Genomic DNA, 22,529 nt, shown 5'->3' with positions numbered 1-22,529 from the left:
AATTCCTCTTCTAAAGAATGGCAGAAATCCTAGATATGCAGCATTAAATGAAATTATATGAAAGCAATGTCAGATGATTCTGCCTGTGTTTTCCGTACATAATCTCCTTTGTTCTCTTGTTTAAGAAAAAGGGATTGCCCTCTTGTTAAACTGAGCTCATTTATAATACAGTGACTAAATCAGTACATGTTATGATGGAGTGTGCAGCGTGTAACTAAATTTACAGGTGCATAATTTGTATATTTAGTTTTGAAATTCTACTGAACTCCTTTATTACCAGGTCAGAAAAAAGGTTAAATTATATAAATAACATTGACCAAATTTCACAGTATACATTTGGTCTCACAACAGATATTAGAACTTGTTCTGGTTCTGGTTTATTTTTGGAGTTTGTATCTGTACATATGTATAATGTTACACAGAGCAGATAAAGCAGACTTCTACAGTACATACTGTGTTTGTGGAGGTGTGTGTGTCTACTTCTGGGCAAGTTTTATGTTATCTGATGTATGACAGTTGTCCAGCAAAAAATGTTTGCAAAAATGATACTAAAATGGCAAATCCAGAGTAAAAGATTCTAAAGTACATGGCCATATCCTGTTTTGAATGCATAAATTTGTCCAAGATATTTCATTTTCTTTCCTTTCAGTGGCTGTTTGTACACTCAAGCTCTGCTCTTTAGTGATGTGTGTGCACACATATACATGCACAACCAGCACAGAAAAAATTAGTAATCTGATGCATACTTCTGAGTTGAATCTTTAGCTGTCATGTGACCTATACTGAAATATTTTGAATATTTGAAAAATTCCTTAGGACTGTATCAGTTGTTAGGCTGTACAGACTTAGGGAAGGTTTGTTTAACCTCTCTACAAGGCTGTGATGGTCTCTGATTGGCATTATTCATCGGAATCACTTTATTTTTCCTGTCTTTGTAGTCACAGAATCATGTGGTTTGGAAGGGACCCCCAGCCAACACTATCAAAGTAGATCTGATTATATCAGGTTGCTCTGAGTCAGGTCTGCCTGAATGACTACAATAGCGGAAACCCCACCCTTTAGTATCAGTGTTCCAGTAGCCTCCTAGCAGGTCATTTTATGCATAAGTAAGATGAGTAATTCCTCATCCCTGGAAGTGTTCCCAGCCAAGATCAGGCTTTGAACAACCTGGTTTAGTGAAAGGTGTCCCTGCCTATGGGGAAATGAAATGAGATGAAGTTTAACATCCCTTACAACCCAAACCATTCTACGATTGATTCTAAAAGTTCCCCTTTTCATTCATTTCTTAAAATTGAACAGACTTTGTTCACTCATTTCTACATGTGCGCCTTGTGGTCCAGAAACATTATTTGTTCCTTGGCTTATTTTTAATCTTCCATTCTAATGCTGAGCTGCTTGCTTCAGTAATTGCTCACCATCTCTTCACTCCTCTCCAGGTTCATCTCTGCATATAATAGGAACAGAGTCTGGCTCTGTGTCTATTACAAGAGTTCGTCATTGAGCCACTTTAAAACTGAGTAAAATCAGAATCAGAACAATATATCTTTCTGTGTGTGTACTCACTGACTATTAAGTTGGTTTAGTGTCCATTTGGGGAAGAAAAAGGAGATTTTTTTTGCCCCAATGCAATTAGAGTCAAATATTGAGCTTTTTTTTTTTCCAGAGAATGTCAACAAATGTGTTTTGAGTAGTCATGGCAGTTGTTTAGTGTATTTTGAAGTTGGATTTCATGATATCATGAGGAACTCACCTGCCAGCCACTTTTAGAGAAGTTTCTCTATAACTTTCTGAGGATACCGTTTGATTCCTTTGCAACTCCTACATGCAGTTTAAAAGGGAAAGCACGTTTACCAGTTCCCTATTAATTTACATTTTGGGCATTAATCCTTGTCACTGGGGCAAGCCAAAGCATTGCATCATTTGGTAATACCAAAATAGGAGCAAAATCTCTTGTATATGAAGAATAAAATAGAATAGATCTCAATTCACTCCTTTAGATTCTCTGCAAACAAATTCATTTCCATGTGGTAAAGGATAGATGGGTTTTGTCTGTAATGGGATATTCATTTTCATTTGATCTGCCTTAATCCTGAAGATATGGGTTTAGATCCCAGAGCCATTGAAAATATTAGCTCGATGTTTCCATCAAGCTTGAAAAGCTCTGTGACTGAAGGCTCTCAGCAGCTGTTATCTGCTATAATAAATGACAATGATAAAAAAGACTAGACAAGCTGAGGATTTATTTTAAGAACAAATAAAAGTATTTTCTTAATTAAGTTAGGAAAAAAATCCTTTGATGATTTCTTTATTGATAGAATGAAGTACTAACAAGATTGTTCTTTTCCACAAATACTGCTTAGGATTTGGGGGTCACAGTTCATAGCAAAATACACCACCTCTGTTTGCCCAGCTGCCACACCTCCTCTGCCTTCACTCCTCCTATATGTGAAGAGGCTGAAAGCGAGGTAAAGGGAATAACAGATTTAGTGCTGCTCTAGTTGTAGATGATAATTAATGTAAATGATGTTAACAGGATTAAGACTTTTTGCTTCCATGTGCATATCCCACCTGAGAGGAATGGTACCTGAGAGGAATGGTACCTGAGAGGTATTTAAGCACAGGGAAGAGAGCATAGTCTTCCAGTGTGGTTTTGGCTACGTAGTGACATGTAATGTTGATCCAGAATGCAGGAATAAGTCTTGCAAGTTTTTTTATTTTGATTTTTTTCTGGTGTGTTTTTTTTCCCTTTTGTTTGTTTGTTTTTGTTGGTTTTTTTTTTTTAAGTCAACTTTGCAACAACTGGAAACTGCTCCTCCAGCATAACCTGGGCATTCTAGATAGAATGGGCCCTCAAACAGAAGCAGGCCAAAATGTCAAAACCAAAGGAAACTCTTAAGGAGAAAAAGGATATGGGAAGGATGTTTATTTCAGCTTTCATTCTGAGTTCAATTTTATGGATGTTACACACAAATTAAAGTAAGATTATGTTACAGAACTCTGTGTTACAAAACCTTATGGCACAAAATTTAAAGAAAAAAAAATCTGTATTCATGTCTGTGTCTCCATACACTTCGAACAGATGTGTTTTAATTTCAAAATGGTCCACAGAGGTTTATGCCCAGCATATTGCTTATATAGCAGCAGTCTTTCTCTGTCTTACATGTTTCCATTTGGTTTTGGCAAAACAAAAGGAAACAACAACTGAAAAGACATTCCATTCTGTGGGGACAAAAAACCCCTTCTGAAGTCCAATGATGTTACTGAACTTTGGATTATGATAGTATTTTCCAGTGGGTGTCGTATTTCAATTAGAAATCTACATTTAATCCCTCTCCACCCTAAAAGAGGGTGTGCAGTTATGAACACAGTGATACATGAAAGTTCAATGTTTTCTTTCACTGTAAGAGAGTATTCAACTTTCTAATGAAAGTTAGAATGAAAACAGAATAGATTAAAATCAGCTTATATGTTTTTACAACTTTTTTCTTGTGTCCAAACTTCAGCATGAAGCATTTGTTCAGTTCAGAGGTTTCAGAGCCCATGGAAGAGGGTATGCGTTAAAAGGTGGCACTTACACGTGTCAAGACAGGCCTTGCTACTGCTCTTGCCAATGATGAACAGGGCACATGTTTGCTGTTGTCCCTTCTTCACTGCCCATGCCAGTAATTGTGGCTTTGCATTATTTATAGAGACTGAGTTGGTTTGCAGTTTTGTTTTTTCCTGCTTTTCTCTTTAGCCACTATCCAACATGACTGTACCCAAGCTTTTTGTTGAGGTTTGTCTGGTGGAAGCAGAATTAAAGATTTTTGTGTACTTTGCCATCTTATGACAACTGGCAGCAATTGAAATGAGGCATGTCAAGCAACTACCACAAAAAGAAATCAGTAATTTACAAGTTCAGAGAAAGGTTGAAGAAACAAGCCTTCTCTGTAATTGTGCTGTCTTGTACAGTTTGTTAATATTTCCACATTTGAGAGTATTTAATTTTCCTAATTGAGGGAATGTTACACTACAGTTCAGAAGAGAAGGCAAAATCAAAAGCAAAATACTCTCATTTTCATCAGAGCAGTGCTAATGCTTATGTTAGTTGGTGAGAAAAACATGGGGGTGTATGGGAAGCAATAATTCATTACTGTCTCTCCTGCAGTCAATTAAATATGTCTCATACCTAACTGATTAAAGCTGCCTTTTTTTCCATTATAGTAATAAGATTCATTGGAAACAGACTGAGAGTAGGACCATTTCTCCCAGCATTTCAAATCTTTAGAGGAAGGGAAAAAGTAAAACCCAAATGCCAGCCTTGCTAGTTTGAGTTTGATTATACAAAGTCGATAGCTGTAGCTTGCAATAGATGCAAAGTTTTTCTTCCTGCTCAGTTGTTGACTCCTGTCGTAGCTAGACCTGCTGAATCTTAACCAGTACAACATATGTGAGAAATTTTCACTCATGACAAAACCATGGGTCAGAAAGGTGATGATCTGCTGTGTACGCACAAGTCTAACATGAAGATCTCATGTGAAATCATAGATTGTCTCGCAGAGTAAAGGACCTTTCCCCATCCCCAATTTGGCTGCTTTTAAAATAGTATAATTACAGAAGGAATTCAGAGAACCAATCTTTGTAATGCCTTTCTCTTTCTATAAAACCTATTGTTACTTATTTCTAAGGTCCTTAAGAGACTATATACTATTCTGCCAGGCTAAAATATGCATTGCCCTTAAAATTCTTCACACTTACTGTCTCCTCCAATTTGATTCACATTTTCTCCCTTCTGTATCTAGTTCCCTGTCCAAGTTAAAATTTAAAATAAAGTAGAAGAGATGTTTGGGCCTCTGAACACATTGCTGAAAGGTTCATTTTTCTACACACAAGTGTTCAGAGTATTTCTCACAGAAGAATAGCATAAATTATGGAGATTCTGTTCACAGAACAGTGAATGGTATTGTCAGTTTGCTTAGGAAAAACTAATGAGGTTGTAAAGAAATACCGTCTGCTTTATAAGAGTAAAATTTGACAGCTGGAAAAACAAGGGCAATAGGCTGACTTCCATTTTCCATTGATTTTAGCCCCCAACATTCAGAAGACTTCCTTTTCTGCAAAACCACATTCACGCTGCCTACACACGAACTCACAATGCTCTTTTGCTCCAAGCCAGAGGGAGATTAAACTTCATTAGTGGAGTAAAGCTTGAGGAAAGTTCAAACTGTAACAGATAGTAATTTGACAAATAAAGAATTAGGGTTTGTTTTACTAAGGCAAAAATAAAAGCCAGAGCAAGGTTCCCATGGCTCTTTTGTGCCTTTAACCACTGGGTACGAATACCATCCCTTTTCATAGTTTGGTTTACATACTGTATAAGCCTAGTAGACAAATACCATGGATTTTTTAATGCATTTAAGCACTCAGTGGAAACACGCATATGTCTCATTAAATAAAAAAAATATGCCTAAAAGTATTTACCTTAGAGCTAGAAATAAGAACAGAAACTAAAATATGTGTTCAGAGTATTCTTAGTAGCTCCACTAGTAGCTCAGCTTAAAATCAACAAAAATGAATGCATTTTATGTCTGGATAGATTGCATTAGGTTTCTGCAACAACAATAAATTCTCACCCAAGCATCCTCATATTTACACGTTCCCAGGCCTTGCTGTTCTAGAATAAAGGATGGATCATTACAGGTGAGTGACAGATACCTGTGGTAACTGATGGGCTGTGATTTGAGAATTTAAGTTCTTCTCACTCCACTAGCAAACTGTATAATGGCTAACATGCAGTGGCACAATCACATACAAAGGTGTCTGACATTAATATCTGAAAACTTTTTATTAATATATATTGGATGAGCTTTAACAATCTACTTGCTATATGTTATATGCTGGAATGTAAAAAAGATAGTGACTGCATGCAAACAATATTACAGAGTGAGGGCTAATACAGCAGAAAAATGATGTGCTGAAATACCTGGCAAAAACATGTGACTGGCTCCTGCAGTGGAATTAAAAGCCACTATGTCTTTGTGTCTGTGCTTGCTCTTGTGCCCATGGGGAGAATTAGGCAACCCTGTCAAATAAACAAATACTCCAAAAATTGTCATGCTTCTTTAAACTTTACCTGGAAGTATGAAGGGGATAATCTTGGAGGACAGGAATAGAACACAAATCTTAGTATTTAGTTGTCTTGTTCAGGTCTGCAGGGAGGTACTGCTATTAGCCTGGAATCTGCACACAGGATCGTTGCCTGAAGAGAAATGTTTGCATAGTTTACATTCAAAGAGCTGAGCAGAGATTACTTTCTTTTCTGCATTGTATATAACAAAGAGAGAGAGAGAAAATGTTTTAATTTCCATATTAATTTGAAGGAAGGAGTCAGAAGTTCCAATTCCAGACCATGTTTCTTAAGTAACTGTTGTAAGTAGGAGACATAAGGTAAGGTAATCAAAGTGCACTTTTCACTCTTTTCTGTAGGCTCTGCTGTGATATACAAAAAATAATTCAGAAGGAGTTGAACTCGACTGAGAAGCATAAGTAGCTCAGGTTAGATCCAAGTCCTAAGTTCAATGTCTTGTTTTCATACTTACAACTTTATTTTATAGTGGCTGGTAACTCTGTAAAACAGACAAATTGTCCTTTTAGTGCAGCCTTTGGGATGGTGGAAGACCAGAGCTGTGGCCAACTGCGATTCCTTTCTCCACATCCACCAGATGATTCCTGTGGCCCCAAAATCTTCTCTTTGACTGTCTTCTGCATGGATTAGGCCTCATACATCAGTTGTTGTGCTGCATCTCCAAGGCTGAATGTTGGGAAACATCTAATTTTGGAAGGCTGGTAACACTCTGGCCTGGCTTTAAACTGGCTCACAGATGCCAAAACTGAGTTAATTTTGTACATGTTGCCAGAAGGTACTCCTGTGCTTGGAGGTTTTAAGTTCTTACTGTTGTGAGTGAACAAATCTGTCAGTTTTATATGATAGTGATCCCCAAATGCTGCATATAGACATACAGAGATGCCTGTGTTCTGGAATGGATTTAAGCCCTGGTGAATAACTCCTTTAAAACTTTACAAGGTTAGTTAAATTGTCATTTGGTACTTTGTAAAAACAATTTACTTTATGACTTGAAGGAAACTACTGCACTGAAAGCAAATATAAAATGATGAAGAAAGTGAATTTAGTTTTCTAAATTATTTTCGCAGAAGTAAAGGGGAAAAAAAGTGATAAAATTAGTGAGGGTGAAAATAGTACATTTCTTCAAAATAAGGCATGCATTGTAGTCAATGCATGTGTCAGAACAACCCTGATGATACTCATTTAAAAACCATGAAATGCAGGGTAACTTATGAGCTAATTCTGAAGTGTGTAATGAATAAAAATTGCCTTATGTTGCAATTAGAATTTGTGCTGACAGTGAAAAATACAATTTGAAACCACACATTTAGACTGACTCCCTTTTCTCTCTTCGTCATTCAAGTAGCCTTCTCAGCTGTGTATGTGGGGGCAGCTGCATTTACCTCTAATGAAATTAGAGAATTTGGCTCTGTTTCATTAACTTTCCTTGTTTCTCAGAGCTTTTATGTCTCATTCCCTCAAGCAACAGAATAGATATCTATTCAAGATACTTGTGAATTCAGAACACTTTATGTTTTTTGCCCCAGGTAAGGAAGGTGTCTAAATCTCTCTTTTCCTGATTTACACATGTACACACACAATTCTGTTCCTTTGTGTATGTGTGCACACGTATACACACAGGCACAAAAGGTCACTGTGAGACCTCTGTCTTAAGACTTGTATTATAAATATAGGAACTGTGAAAAACAGAAATATTAGAAATCTTAACTCTTCTAATCCACCTAATTTTATTGAAAAAGTGTTTGCTCCAGCACATTTTTGTAGTGCTTTCTCTTGCTCAGTAATGAACGCCTTAAGCACAGAAAATTTTTTCTGTTATTTCAGGAAGAAGAATTATTTTCTAACTATGAGCCTTTGTTTTCTATTTTGTAACTCTTTGTAACAGTCAATTATACTTTTGTGCACCCTCCTAATCCTGTCCTGTTTGAGCACAGTGTTCTCACACAGAAACTGTTGCTGTGTTGCTTTACAATCATTTTTTTGACCTTGCTGGGCATGCTTCGATTTGTTTGTTTGTTTGTTCATGTTTTCTTGGTGTTCCTTCAGAATTCTGTTTCTTAAGTCTCTTGAATACTTAGTGTTCCAAACTTGTGCGAGTTGTCCTTCACATTACTAACACTGAAGAACTTAGCAGGAAAGTTCATTGTTTCATGGATAAACTCAGGGTGGTAAAGGGCTGTTCTATGGTGGGATTCTTCCAGGTAGGCTTCAAAGTGATGCTAAATACAATTCAGTGCATTTTTAATTAATTTCTTGCAGGTGCATACGCTTCCATTGTTCTAATGGTAATTTAATGTGTGCAAATCGAGACTAACTCCCTTGAAGTTGGTGAATATGCATCACCTTCCTAATTGTGTATTAAGGGATTAGATTTGAAATGGTAAAATTACAGTGATCCAAGTCCATAGGCACATTCCCATATCAGCAGTGACACAGAACTAGTGAACTAATAGAGCCAAGACTTTGGACAACTCTACATGTTGATGTGCTTCTGTTTCCTGAAGCTTGTCATTTTGCCATTGACTCACCAACTGTACAAATGCATAGGCCTGTACTCTCAACTCTTTCATATATCAGGCACAAGTCTATTCTTGCCCTCTAAAGACCACATGTGCAGTAGAACAGAAGGGTGTAGAGAGTATGTTGTTTCAGAGGCTTTCAGACTAATTTATCCTAGATTTTGCCATTCAGCTTGACTGGAGATGGAAATCTCAGGTTTTACCTATGAAAGGAAATGATACCTGAAGTCACACACTTGAAGGTCACTCAGGTAATTTCCTTAGTGGTGCCTGAGACATTACACCCTTGTCAGGTGTAATGGGGGAGACCCATGTGGAGTTGGGTTGCTGGTAATAGCAGGCAGCAATGCTGAATTAGGCTGCCTTATCTCAGGATTTTTGTCACCCTGCTTTCCCCTGTAGCACTTAGGTGTCAGCGCAGTCTGCTGGTTGCAGAGAGATCCAGACAATGTTGTAGTACTGTAGGATGTAGGAACATGTTTTTAACTATGTGACTGCTACTGTCAGTATTGTTACTGATGTTGGAATATTCCATTGTAAGCAGATTTCATCAGGGTCCTGCTGCCAATGCTGAATCCTTTTTTGGTACATTCTTCTGGGTACATTTCTGCTGAGAACTTCATTTGAAAGCAGGATTTTGACTTGCATATAGACTTGTGCTCTGAACAGCCTCATACTTAACCAACAAGGATGCTTAGGTCTGAGGTGTTATGTGTGCCTCAGGCTTGGTGTAACATTGTTTACTCAGACAATTGTCACTGGTGCCAACACTCCATATTACACAATTTAGCAGTCTGCTGCCTCCTTGGCCTCTCAGCATCAGGACATACTCTGCAGAAAGCAGCCTCTGCATGCCCTGAAAGAAGTTAGTGATGGAAAGGAGAATGAAATGTAGCTCATCAGTGGAGTCTTTACTGCTGTTGTGCAATTTGCATGTAAAATCATCTCCTTATGCCTGTTGTTTACTGTGTAACAGAAAATAAGTTGAATTGTTGAGGAATTTTCAGTCTTAAGAAAGAGTTCAGCAGATCCACAGTTTCTTGGGCTGGAGGATAAAAGGGGTTTAGAGAAGCAAGTGCTTGCAGGGGTGTGAATGGGCTTTTCTTAAAGAACGATAGAAAACAAAACACTCACCATGATGTTCAGGAAAAGCTTTTTTTGTTTTGTCTAATGCGTAAGATATTATTTGTCTAGCAATTGTATCCTTACAAAATAGGACCCAGGTAAATATAACAAACAAATTAAATTAGACCTATATGTGTTGGATGCTTTCGTTTTGTTGGGGGTTTTCTTTGTTTGGTTGATTTTTTTTCCTTTTAGGTGCATAAATGTGCCTGAAAGCAGTTTTAACTTGCATAGGCTTCAAAGGTTTGTAATATATGATATATGCAAAATGAGAAGAATTTCTGGTTTGTTCTTCTGCTTTCTTTATGGATAAATGCCTGCGTGCCATGCAGCAGACAGGTTTAAAGTGCAGAAGTGTTTAGGTATGCAATAGGGAATGGTGTTCAATTAATGGTGTTTAATTAATTTGATGCTACTGTTCTTTAAGTAGGGTAAATGAATGTAGGCTGTACCTTTGAGCCCATTAGTTTTATCACTTCCTTGAAAGTATGAAAAAATTTGAAAGCAGCATTTGAACAAGTATGAAATAAAATAGAAAATGCTTATGTTTTGACTGGGATCATTAGAATTTATCCTTGGATTTTAAAGCAGTGTTTTATTGCCTGCTGTGAAGAGGTTTTGCATAAAAGCCAAGAAGCCTGGATGACAACATTGTGCAATATTAACCATATCAGGAGGCTCTATGTGGGAGAGCCACTGAGTAAACTACAGAAATGGCATTGAAATCTGTACAACTGGTGGGAAAATAAGACGCTACTATCACTTTTCAATATGTATGAGACATCAGAACTGAAAATAAGAGAAATCAGTGCTTCTAATCTTCAGGTACATTTTACATCATTTTTTCTGCTGCTTATCTTCATTATCATTATTACTTTCCACCTTTAAATACAGAGTTCCCTGAAGTTATGCTGCAGCAACTCTAGTGATTGTTCTTCCTGAGCCTGATTTGATCCTGTGCTTCTCACACTTTATTCCCCATGTCTGAACAGAGACTTGGATTTTACTGAGGTGATCGTGGGCAAATCTGACTGTCCCTGTCCAACCTCCATGTCTCCATGAGAGCAGCATGGCTTTCCAGTGACCGCCACAGCCAGACAGGACTCCAGGCTCTGCAGTGCTGCTGCCCATGCCATGGTTGAGCTCTCTTGACTTTTTGCCGAGATGACAGAGCTGCCCTGCGATCCAGTCTGGGGTCATGGCCATCCCCCCAGGCAGAGCAGCCTTCCCGGACGGAGATGCCACTGCCAGCGGGCAGCTGTGTCTCACGCCGTGTATTTTTGGAAGTCTCTGAACTTTACAGTTAAAGATGTGCCAGAAGTAGTTAGGAAAAGTTCAAGAGACACTGAGCACTTGAGTGCTTGCTTTTTAACCCGCTGGTCTGACAGTGTTAGTAAAACCTAGTTTGACAGTCCTTAATGCAGTTTAAGTGGATTGAGCTTGCAGCTGCAGGTTAGTTTGTTTCAGTTGCCTCATGGGCAGCAATTACTTCTGCTCGTTAGAAGTAACATTTTTTTAAAAATTATTAAAATATGTTTTCAAGTTTCTAATAAAGAAAAGCTTTTTAAGAATATAGTCTTTCCAGGAATTGGTCCTGGTGTAATGGGGGCTGAACGAGCATTAGCACCACTAGTGAGTATGCCACAGCAGCAGGCTCTGATCAGCAGTGGAGGAGTGAGAGGAAGAGTGAGGAATGATGGCAGGAGGAAAGCAGAAGTGGACTCTGCTTCAGAATGAGCGGACCAGCCAGGAAAGTACTGAGCTGAATTAAAGTGGGAAGGAATTTTTTTTTCCCCACTAGAAAAGAAGTAAAGAAAATCTTTGGTTGGTTTGTCACAGAGTCTAATTTGGTTAAACTCAGTGGGCCACTTGCTGGCTTCCATGGAAGGAAGAAATGTGTATTCATTAAATCATGTTAAAGATGAATAAAACTTTCCTGTTGCTTCAAGTGTTTCACCTTTTCTTTCTATAATGCTCCTAAGTATTTGCCACGAGGGGCTCATTGGCTTCCCAGGGGATTTAACATTCATGTAACAGTCCAGAAACATAATTATCTCATGCTTTGGTATTACAGCATATTTTGAAGAGATTTATTGGGAGGGGAGAGTTTGAAGAACAACACAGTGCCTGCTGTCTTCTCACAAAAGGTTTTTGCCTTCCCTCTGTGACAAGCCACCCTCCTCCTATGCACGTTAGCACCTGCAAAAGTTTTTGTGTGTGCTGCTCTTCCACTGTACCTGTTCCTGCTCTGCACAGGTTTTCTGAGTTCCTCAGAATATATTTGCAATGCATAATTTTGCCACTTAATATAATTTACATGTCCAGACTAAAAAGTCTCAATAACTATGACTTTTATACTGCTAAACATAGAAATTTAGCACTCCAAATACTGATTTAATTCATGTGTGGAGGCATTCTTTTGGGGAAAAGATGGAATCTCATTTGAAAAATTATTTCCATTATATTCCACCCCTGTAGCTATTTTGGGGTAGACACAGCAGAGACTTTTAGTGTGAGTTAAACCAGCTTTCTTTATGTTCTAACATAAAGCCCATTAAGCATTTCACAGGAAGACTCTCCAAGCTTGCACGGCTGTCCAGCTGTCTGGACAGACTGTGTACAACAGGTGTTTAATTATGATCTCAGTTACATATATACCAATAGTCTCTGGTGCTGCCTTTCAATACTCTGTTTTAGCTCAAAATCTAATAGTTTCAACTTGATATCACTATTGACTGTAAGCCCAATGCTTATGAATTCCTGCCTGTAATAAACACAGTGGAAGACCCAATTCTGAAGCTCATTCAGTCTAAAAAAAAAAAGGCAGTTATTAAGACTGAGTTATTGTTCTTATTTTAAGAGTGAAAATAAGATTTAAAATTAATAATTTTTTAAAAATCACGAAGACTGACACCTACTTTTCCCATCTTTTTCCTTCTAGCCATCAACATGTTTTATCCAGCAGGTCTAACAAACAGCCATATGCTCTTTAGTCTCAAGGGAAGTAGTTCCAGCTTGAAAATCAATATGTCACTACCAGGCTGTGGTAATGGATGCTTACAGCAGCAGGTTTATATAAGCTAATGGTACGCTGTGCAACAGCAGCTCATTTAGATGAAAGGGTTGACTAGTCTCATTCAAATGTTTGGGGCAGCAAAAGATGAATGTTTGTAAAAGCTGATCAAAATGGTAATTTGTTCACTGATGAGCAGCCTGTCTATAGTTGCTACTCTGGAGATCCTACCAAGGAATACAGTGTACAGTAGTCCATAGTTTTTTTTCTGCAAGATGTTTTCATATTTGTAAAGACTGACACTACCTTTTCATGAAACAGCATAGTTTAAATTTTTTTTTTCATGCATATGCATCAAACCCTCTAGACTTGGATAGAGCTGAAAGAAATCTGCAGAAAACAAAAATTGTAAATATGTTTGTGAAATTTGGATAGATTTTTTACAAAACTACATAGAAATCATCAAGGCCTGGATTTAATGTATACTTTGAAAAGAGAAAGCCTAAGTCAAAGGCCTAAAATAAAGGGGTTTTTTTTAAAGAATTCTGCTTTCATATTTTTTGTGGTTTGTTGTGGAGAACAATGTTGACAGGTCTGTGGATCAAAGTTTGTGGGAACAACTATATTTTATGTTGTGTGCCATTGCAAAGCCATTCTCAGTGCCTTTAGTTCAGGATTTCTCTCCTCTCATTATGAATGGTGACCAACAACAAATCCAGACTTCCAGGTTAAGCTGGCTTCTGTTTAGATTCTCACTTAGCGTGTAGTACGTAGCCCAGTTATGAACCCTACTTCTCATTTCCATCACTACCTATTCCAGATAAGTTGCCTCTCTAAATTTGCTTCCATCTAATATAGGAGGTCTTGAGGCAGTCCTTTCCACTCCTTTTCTATTATTTAGGATAAAATGACTTGTCTGAATAATTCAGATCCGCTCATTAGATTTTGCTTGAGTTCAGCTCTAGAAATGAGTGAAATTTTGTGCAGGAAAAAGCGATGTCATTCCTAACTGTGTCTGCTTAATTCTAATGTGCATAGCTTGTGGGGGTTTATTTAAAAAGAGCTGAAACACATAGCCAGTGTATATCTTAATCTCATGTTTGGACATGGTATACTTAGTTTAAATAACTAGTTAAAAATAGCTATTTAACTACCCTTTGTAACTTGCAGAAGCCAGAGCTTGCCTTGTTGAGCTTTTAAATTGTAACTAAACTGTATTTTGGTGATGTACGGGTAACTCTTTCTGTTTGTTTATTTCAAGCTCTTCCAAACTCTTCCATCAGCTTGTTTTACATACATTTATAAGTGAAGTTTCGTCGAAAGGACATGTGGCCTCTTGTTTGTGAATTTGCAGGGAGCATCAAAGGACATGATAAATACACCGAAAATTTCCTCTAGCAAGGAACAAAACCACCAGGTTATTTGTGCACTGTGCATGTTTATAACCTACTTCAAAGGTTTTGGTTACCTTAGCTCTGAGCTGTGGAATCTCTCTTGCAATTGATGAGGAGGTCAAGAACTCCTACATCCACACATCAGCCTGGCAGACTGAGCTCGATGTCTCAGCACACCAGCGTGTTGCCTTTTGTCTGAACAGTGGTCTGAAGCTCTGTAAAATAAAGAGGAAAACACCCTTTTGGCATCTTTTAAAAATCTGATCCACTGTCCCTTAAGGTCAGTTGAAAGATTCCCATGACCTAAATGTTGCTGTGGAGTCTCTTCCCTCAGAGGGAGCCTGTCGGAAATCTCTGATAGGATCCCAGGTTGGATGAAAAGTGAAAAACTGACAAACTATATTATCAAATATCGGAAAGCATAAGAGCTTGTGAAATGTGAAGCCTTTCAGTATATTAGGTCAGCTATTCACAGAGCTCCCCCTTCACATCAGCCTGGAAATAGAACTGATAAGTGAGCATGGGTGAGAATTAGATGCATTACAAATGTCTTCAAAAAACCCATCCGTGTGAAGAGAGCATTACTGAAGGATCAAGTCAATCACTAAAAGACTAGAAAATAGCCAGCCTAAATTTAACTCAGCTGTTTTGTGATCATGTATTGTGAAATTATCATTCCAGTTATTTGTAGTCTACCTGCATCTTTGGAATTAATCAGGGCCTGAGATATGATTCCCAGCTGTGGATCTCTGCTGTTATTTGTGGAAGGTACAAAGTGGAAGAAAAACATTTCGGCTCAGTGTTTCTGAGGAAATTGAGTCCTCTTGTCTGTTCCACAGTTTTCATTGACAATTCTAGACCAGACAATTAAGTAGTTTTCAGATGGTCACAAAGTGCTTTTAGCAGGGGTGAAATTTCTGTTTGATTGCAAAAGTGACAAATATTAAGACTTTCAGTTTTCCATCTATAAGTTAATAGACATGTTATAGTAGTAATTTAGTTAACATTTCTAAAGACATTCAGGTGCTTCTCTGAGCAGTGTTGAAAAGCCCAGAGTAATTGAGAATATTGTTTTCAAGAGAGGTCAAATGATCCTTATCACTGAGGAATGAAGATGGAAAAAAAATGAATTACTTCAAGGTTGTTCAATATTCCATGCACTGAATGAGTTAATTGGAGTACTAAGGTAAATGTGCTGATGTAATTAAGAAACATGTTATAATTCATAGTATTATAATTCACAATAACATAGAGGTCAAATTAGGTTTTATTGAGGCACTTTTAATCTCCTGAGTGCTTGAATTTGCAGCATTAGTTTTCTTTCAAAGTAAAGCTGAATGAATTCATAAAAAACTTAACAACAGTGTTTTAAAAGCATTGAGTACTTCCTTCCTCTTCTGCTAAAATTCTCCTGTCATGCTCATGCTCATAAAAATCATAAACCATATATGATTTTTGAGGTTGTTCAATCCTCTGCCACTTAAGTGGCAATGACAATGAGATGACCCTTGTTGATGAAACCTAGAGAAGTCACTTTTAACCATAGTGCAGCCTCCCTCCTGGTGTTACTCGTTGTATTTGGTAGAAGGGATTATGTCCACATTGTGCCTGACCTCATGTTGGAAGGTGAGGTAAAAGGATGTAAGTCTTGAGTTTATGGAAAAAAGGCAACATCTGAGACAAGTTCCTTTCTCTGTGGTCTGGTATTGTGGCCTGATATGAGGCATTTGGTCCAGGCTGAAACATGTCCCTGCTGGGCACAGGCAAAGAATAATTTCTCAGAAGTGCCCATTTTGGTCACACGTGGCTGCTTTTTCCAGAAGACAGTAGAGGACACTTCCTTGTAAAATTTCAGAACAGTTATTGTAGGGATTCTCAAACCTTTTATATTATGTTATTTACATGACTATGGTAAAAGTATATATTATACTCAGCCTTCTTTTTTAGGAGAGCGGAAATGTGTAGCTGAAAAATTCCAGGGTTCCAGCCCAAGCCAAAGAGCCAAAATGGAAAAATTTAGTCCCAACAATTTTGGTTGAGCAACTGAAAACAAATGTGTTGAGCAACCTTTGTATAACCTAAAAATATATATAAGACTCTGATAAAGTGGTGGTTTCTGGCTACTAAATTAATAGAAAAATCTGATTACCTAAGTAGTTTAGGAAAGGTCTATGCATTAATTGACCAAGAGTGCAAATGAACATGTGTATCAGAGACCTTCACATTCTTTTTGTGTTACAGTGCTTTTAAGCAAACTGGAATAAAAGCTTCCATAATTATATAAAATTATTTTGAAATACATGTTCTAACAATAAATTCACTAAACCCTAACTTTGTTCTAGGAACACTGCTTCTTACTTGACGAATCAGTGAAGAACAGACGAACTGCTGTTTTTCGAAAGAGTTACTTTAGAACAGGTTGATGATTTACTGTAAGCCTGGTTCAGAGTTATGCAAATTTTTTTTATCCTGCAGGTCTTGATATGAGTAAGAAGTGCAAAAGAAAAGTACAACTCTGTAGCTGACTGAAAAGAGAGCAAAAAAAAATATTGTGCTTATAACGGTTTAGTGTGGAGGAAGGAAGAAAACAGTGATCATAATTCAAAAAGAACAAGTTAAAGGATATTTATCCAAGCTAGATATTTTCAAATGTGAGAGGCTGATTAAGTTTATCCTAGACAAATTTAGGGAAAGTGTAAGGTCCCCAGTTCCAAGTCTATGGTTGTACTAACAAGTACAACTTTCTAGGAACTTTCCTGGGTACTGATGCCATGGGGCATGAAACAGCCCAGGTCTACCCTAAAAATTACCTTTATCTCTAAAACAGGGAATCTGCATCCAAAGCATTTGCTGGTAATCATCTATCCTGGAAATTTCCATACTTAACCCTAACTCATATTTGGTTGGGAAAGTGCTACCAAACAGTGCCAGGCTCCTATTATCACAGTTCAACACTGTAATCTTGTGTCTTCAATGTTACTCACATAATAGTGATTTTTTCTTACTTGCTAAGTTCAGCATTAGTGAGTCTTTTCAAGAGCCCTTAAAGGATGGTGGTGTCCAAGTGGATCAGAGCATGGTGGATCAGCAAAGATGTGGCTGCTCTTTGCAAAGAAGTAAACAGAGGGTTTAAAAAAGTATGGACATGTCAATAATACAGGAACCAAAAAGCTTCCAAATTAACCAAAATGCTGTAAAAGTCAGTTTAAATACATTTGAAGGCTAGTAAGGTGAATAGAATCAAGCAAAGTAGATTTATAAGGTCTAAAGTAGATTGTAGTCTGATCCAAATTCCTTCTTTGATGGAGTGTCTGCTTTTATGGATGTGAGGAAGTGCATCTGTTACAGCTTGACTTAGCATTGCCCATTTCAAATTCATTTAAGGTCTAGGTTAATTTAATGTATGCTTAGTGGGTGGAAAATAATTTAAGAATACTGTTTTGTTGTCAAACTGGAAAGACTTCTCTAGTGTGATTGCAAAGTGTCTGGAATCTGTTTCTATTACACATTTTCAGCAGCAGTTTGGATGATGGAGTAGAATTTCCACATTTGAACATGACACTAAGCTGAGAGGAATTTCAAGATTTTTGGGGGATAAGGTCAGAGCTCAGAATAATCTCCCTGAATTGAAAAATGGTCTGAAATCAATAAACTGAAATTCAATTAGGAGAACTGAAAAGTCTATATGTGCAATTAGGGAGAAGAAATTAAATGGTCAAATGAAAAAAAGGAGAAAATTGTGCTGCAACATCACAGAACTGGAGTTAGGTGTACTACCTTGCAGGCTAAGAAAGGAATAACGTAATTGTGTCACATAAATTTCATGGAAATGTCCATTTCAGGCACAGGAGGCAATTACTCTTCTTCACAGTGATGAATGCAGTTTTAGTCACTGCAGTTAGCAAAGATGTAGACGAAGTGAAGGGAGTCTGGAGGACAGCAGCAGGGCTGATAAGAGGTATAAAGATATGACCTACAAGGAAAGCTTGAAATAGCTGGGTTTGTTTAGTCTGGAAAGGAGAAGACTCATCATGTGGGAGAAAGGAACTTGATAACAGTCTTCAAAACTGTTACAGCCATGGGGGTTTATCAGTGGTTCCCCAGATCCATGGAGGACAAGGCAGTGAGCTACTGACTTAATTTTTAGTATGGATTCATAAGACAAACTTGACCTGTGCAAACTTAAACAGGTTGTGTTGTAAGAATGTGAGAGGTGGTCCACAGAGAATTACACATTTATCAGAAAAAAACATTGTGAGCCTATCTACATATATTGGTTCTTCTTTAGCTTAGCAGGGTGATCCTTACCAACTATGCTTCTCCATTTTGATTTGGTCCATTACATTAGCTTCCCTGTGAGTGGTACAATAAATAAAACATACATTTATTGCCTTTGCTGAAATATAAATTAGTCAAGGAATTGGCAGTAATCCATAATGTTTTTAACATTTTTTTTAATGAAAACTGTTACTTCTCTGGTAGTTTTGTAGGAGGACAAGGTGTCAGTGTTTGATGCTAATGAATTATAAGTTTTCCATATATCAGAAATTAATAGTACAGATATCTTTCACACATTTCTGTCTATTTTGTTTATTCCATGTATTTCCATATTAAAGTTATCTAATTTTCATGATCTCTCCACCACAGTATACTAGGGGTTAGGGACTGCTTATTAAAAACTGAAATGTCTAGAAGTGAGCACTACACAAACTTACAAATTAACCTTTTCTCCAGAAATGTACTAGTGTTCATAATTTTTTGGCTCTAGTATGGATCATTTTTTAAAATGAAAATGAGCAAACCCATAAAATCAGGCAATATTTTGCCACCAGCTTCAGTGGAAAGAAGACAGATATTTTTATTAGGCTAAAGGTGGCTTCAAAATTCACTTTTCAGTTGCTTTTGCAAAATCACGTTTCCTGATACAGCTCTGGGATGACTGCCATCTATGAGTGATGCCATCATTCATAGTGAATGATGGATGTGGTGCATAGTGTTATAAGCCTGGCATTTCCCACAATTTTCATTCATCTTTCACCTTTCATCCTTTTTTCACCCTTTTTTTTTTCCATATCATACTTTGCTGAATTTCCTGTACTGAAGATGTCTATTAACATTTCTGGAATCCTTCTAGGAAAGTCTCATGTTGTTACCCCAGCTTTGACTGAGTCATAAATTTATATGAAATGTTATGATATACTCAAAGAAAATACAACTTGAGCTATTGAGATGACCTCAAAGGAAAGAAAAGAAAGGAAAAATGTAAATCAAAATATATAACTCCATTGTTACTGCCAGTAGGTTTTGTGCTGGCAATTCTATTGATTTCATGGTTTTGTACCTTGATTATGTGCATAGGGCGTTCTTTGTGATCTCAAGCTCACCTTGAGTTGCTCCTCGCTGCTTCTTGAGTGCCTTTGGTCATCAATAATAAATGAACGTGAATATTGAACTCCTGTACATGGGTTTGTGGAAGTGCTCCAGCCCACCTTCGATATTGGAAGCAGGGTAAAATGACCTGTGAGCTCTCTGGGCACATTCAGCAAAGGCTTTGAGCACAGCAGCAGACACCAGCACCCTGAGGGAAAAGGAAGAAAGGAGGCCAGTGAGGATGCAGCCACAGGGCTTCGAGGGTGAATAAAAATGCAGTAACACAGGGCAGGAGAGGAAGAGAGTGCAGCATATTAAAAGACCTGCTGCTAAAAGGTTAAAAAGCAATGTACTAAGGGGAGAAATAGAGATTTTACACCCTGGCTTCCACAGGATTCTACAATCCTTCCTAAAATGATTTTGGATCCTATCCAATGTATTTTCAGTATTCTGTAAATGAGTAAATAAGCTGCCTCATTTTGCTCATAGTGAATATGCTCTTCTGTCAAGTGTACAATAAATTAAGTGGATTGATCACGTTTTCAATCTGGGAAGTGCAGAGAGAAATAGCTTAATTTTGTGTTATTCATCCCTTTCACCCTAATATGGGTTCTTGCAACAGCTATTTAGCTAGAACTACAACCAGAAGACTTTAATACTGTTGGTGTAGTTGATATATACAAAAGAATTTTTCTCCATGATGTACTAGGTCCTCAAACAAACAAACAAAGCATGAGCAATGAAATCCAGGAAAAGAATTGTTTCTTACTCTACTAGCTGTAGTGGCATTTTGGTAGCATCCCAAAAGACTTCAGTTCTACCAAAAAAGTCAGTATTAATTATAAATAGTTCTTCTATAAAACAATTTGTGAAATTAGCCTACACATTTGCATCAAGCATATGGATGTGAAACAAAAAATTAATTACATGATTCAGTAAAGTTGTCTTGAAAAGCCATAGAAGTGGGGCTGGTATTTACCAACTGCTTGCATGTGACTTCTTAACACCTGCAAGGAGTGCCTAAGTGACCTACCCCACCAAGAACTGAGCTAGCCTAGCCTAGATTTGCCAGGATTTGAAGAGAAATACTAAATTACTACAAGAGGCATTTAGCCAACCTAACAAATATATATACAGAATATATTTGTGTGGAAAGAAGTGTTACTGCAGCCATATGTTAAACTAAAAAATTACAGCTTTTTAGGGCAACATTGGTTTTGAATTAGTGATATCCACACAGAAATGCAGAGGAGTGAATAAACAACTGATGAAGCTGATTTTGAATGAGTCAAGGTGAGCCACCCTCATTGAGCAGTAGTACTTTTTTTCAAGGAAGGACAGGAAGGATCTGAGAGCTTCTGGCTGAGATCAGGAAGGATCTTTTGGTGGTTTGTAGTTAGGGTTTTCTTTTTATTTGAGTTTCAGCATGAATGTTTTGCTTGGACTGACTTGTCCAAGCTGCCACACCTGAAGTAGGCACAACAGACTGGAAGCTAGATGCGTTTGTCATGTTGGATTGATGTGATTCATTATGCTGATAAAGAATAAGAAAGGCTACAGGGAACTAATAATAATTATGTGGGTTTGGCTAGTAGAAGTGTAAAGTCAATGCTGCATCTTGTTATAACATTATTGGGTTAAAAACAGTGCTGGATCTGCAGAAAGGGGAGGTATCCCCGATGTAAGCTCTAAATGCATGTTTTTTGATCAATCACATTTTTGTGAAGGTCAGCCTTACCTCACATGTATGACAAATCCACTTGCCTGTTAGCATTTCTTATCAACTATTCCCACAAGGAATGATGAATACTTAATGTGCTGAATGTATACAGTATCTATTTTCTGGTGGAATTCCATCTGTAAAATTACTTAATGTTTTCATGATTAAATATTAGGACCGAGGGGGAATGCTTTTATTTGACTATCTGAAACTGTTATAGCTACCCTAAAACCCTTAGTTCTTGTTAACATGATGAGTCTTATGTACAGTTTGATTCCATGTTGCATCCCTGGAACTGAGAATTGAGGGGACCTCTAAAAAGCACTAAAATATAGGGCAGCTCTGAACTAGCTTTACAATTCTGAATGTAGGTGCTAGACTGAAGTGGAGGAAAAGAGAGAGCCTAAAATCTGTAGGCTTCTATATTGAAAGTGTTCAGCTATTTAAAGCAGTATCATTTTTTTGATATCTCAGTCCTCTCCTATGCTCCAGCAAAACACAAGGTTTTTCCATCAATAATTAAAGATTTCTAGATTATATCAGAGATGATTGTTGCTCCAATAATGCAGCAGGGTACAACCCCTTGTACTTCCAGGTGGGTTAATGCTTTTAAAAACACCATAAACATCATAATATGGGGATATACCACATACTATACTACTAGGGATATGGTAAGTGATGTTTTCTGTCTTATTGACTTTAAACATAAAGGTTGATCAACATAGTATTTAAAATATCAACATAATATTTTGGAAATGAAAATTACTTGGCAGTAATGCAGAATATGCAAGGAGATGGTACAGGGCATGTACTGACACAGAACTGATCTTCTGGTTGTGCAAGTATTTGAAGCTGATTTACTGGATGGCAGCAATGGCGTTAAGAATTCATAATTTTTTTCATTACAGGGGAGTTGAATCAAATATTTCTTCAACATCTGTTTGCATAACTCTTCTGTTCTATAGCTATAAGGTGAAATCTTCCTAAAAGGTACCTGTGACTGCAATTGCATTTCTGGTCTGTCACATTGATTCTCTGCTTTCTGAATGACTTGATACAGCTTTGTAACTGTACATAATGCTTTTCATACTATTTAACAAAAAAAATTGTCCCTTTAAATAACAATGCCTTGTGTTTGACTTGTAATTGAAATTGTAGGTAACTATGAGGTTACCCCCACCTACTGAGACAATAAAATCTTTGATGACACATGTCTCAGTAGACTGGGGAGGTGGGGAGAAATGTTTGCTGCACTTCAGAGACT

The 22,529-nt window shown here is 37.4% G+C and overlaps 1 protein-coding gene across 4 annotated transcripts in view; it reads left to right on the top strand.

Annotated features, from left to right (window-relative positions):
• Positions 1-22,529, top strand: part of SEMA3C (semaphorin 3C) — a 114,437-nt gene that overhangs the window by 16,255 nt on the left and 75,653 nt on the right. The window contains exon 2 of one of the 4 annotated variants that reach the window (XM_027679454.1): positions 5,643-5,679. The exons of the other annotated variants lie outside the window; for them this stretch is intronic. The gene's annotated coding sequence lies outside the window, so the exon portion shown is untranslated. The remainder of the gene's footprint in view (positions 1-5,642; positions 5,680-22,529) is intronic. 4 annotated transcript variants of the gene reach the window in all.

Source organism: Neopelma chrysocephalum, unplaced genomic scaffold, assembly GCF_003984885.1.
Source record: "Neopelma chrysocephalum unplaced genomic scaffold, ASM398488v2 Primary Assembly neopelma1_45, whole genome shotgun sequence".
In the NCBI taxonomy this organism is placed as follows: Eukaryota; Metazoa; Chordata; class Aves; order Passeriformes; family Pipridae; genus Neopelma; species Neopelma chrysocephalum.
Note: the sequence above shows the minus strand (reverse complement) of the source record. Positions and strands in the feature narration are given on the sequence as shown.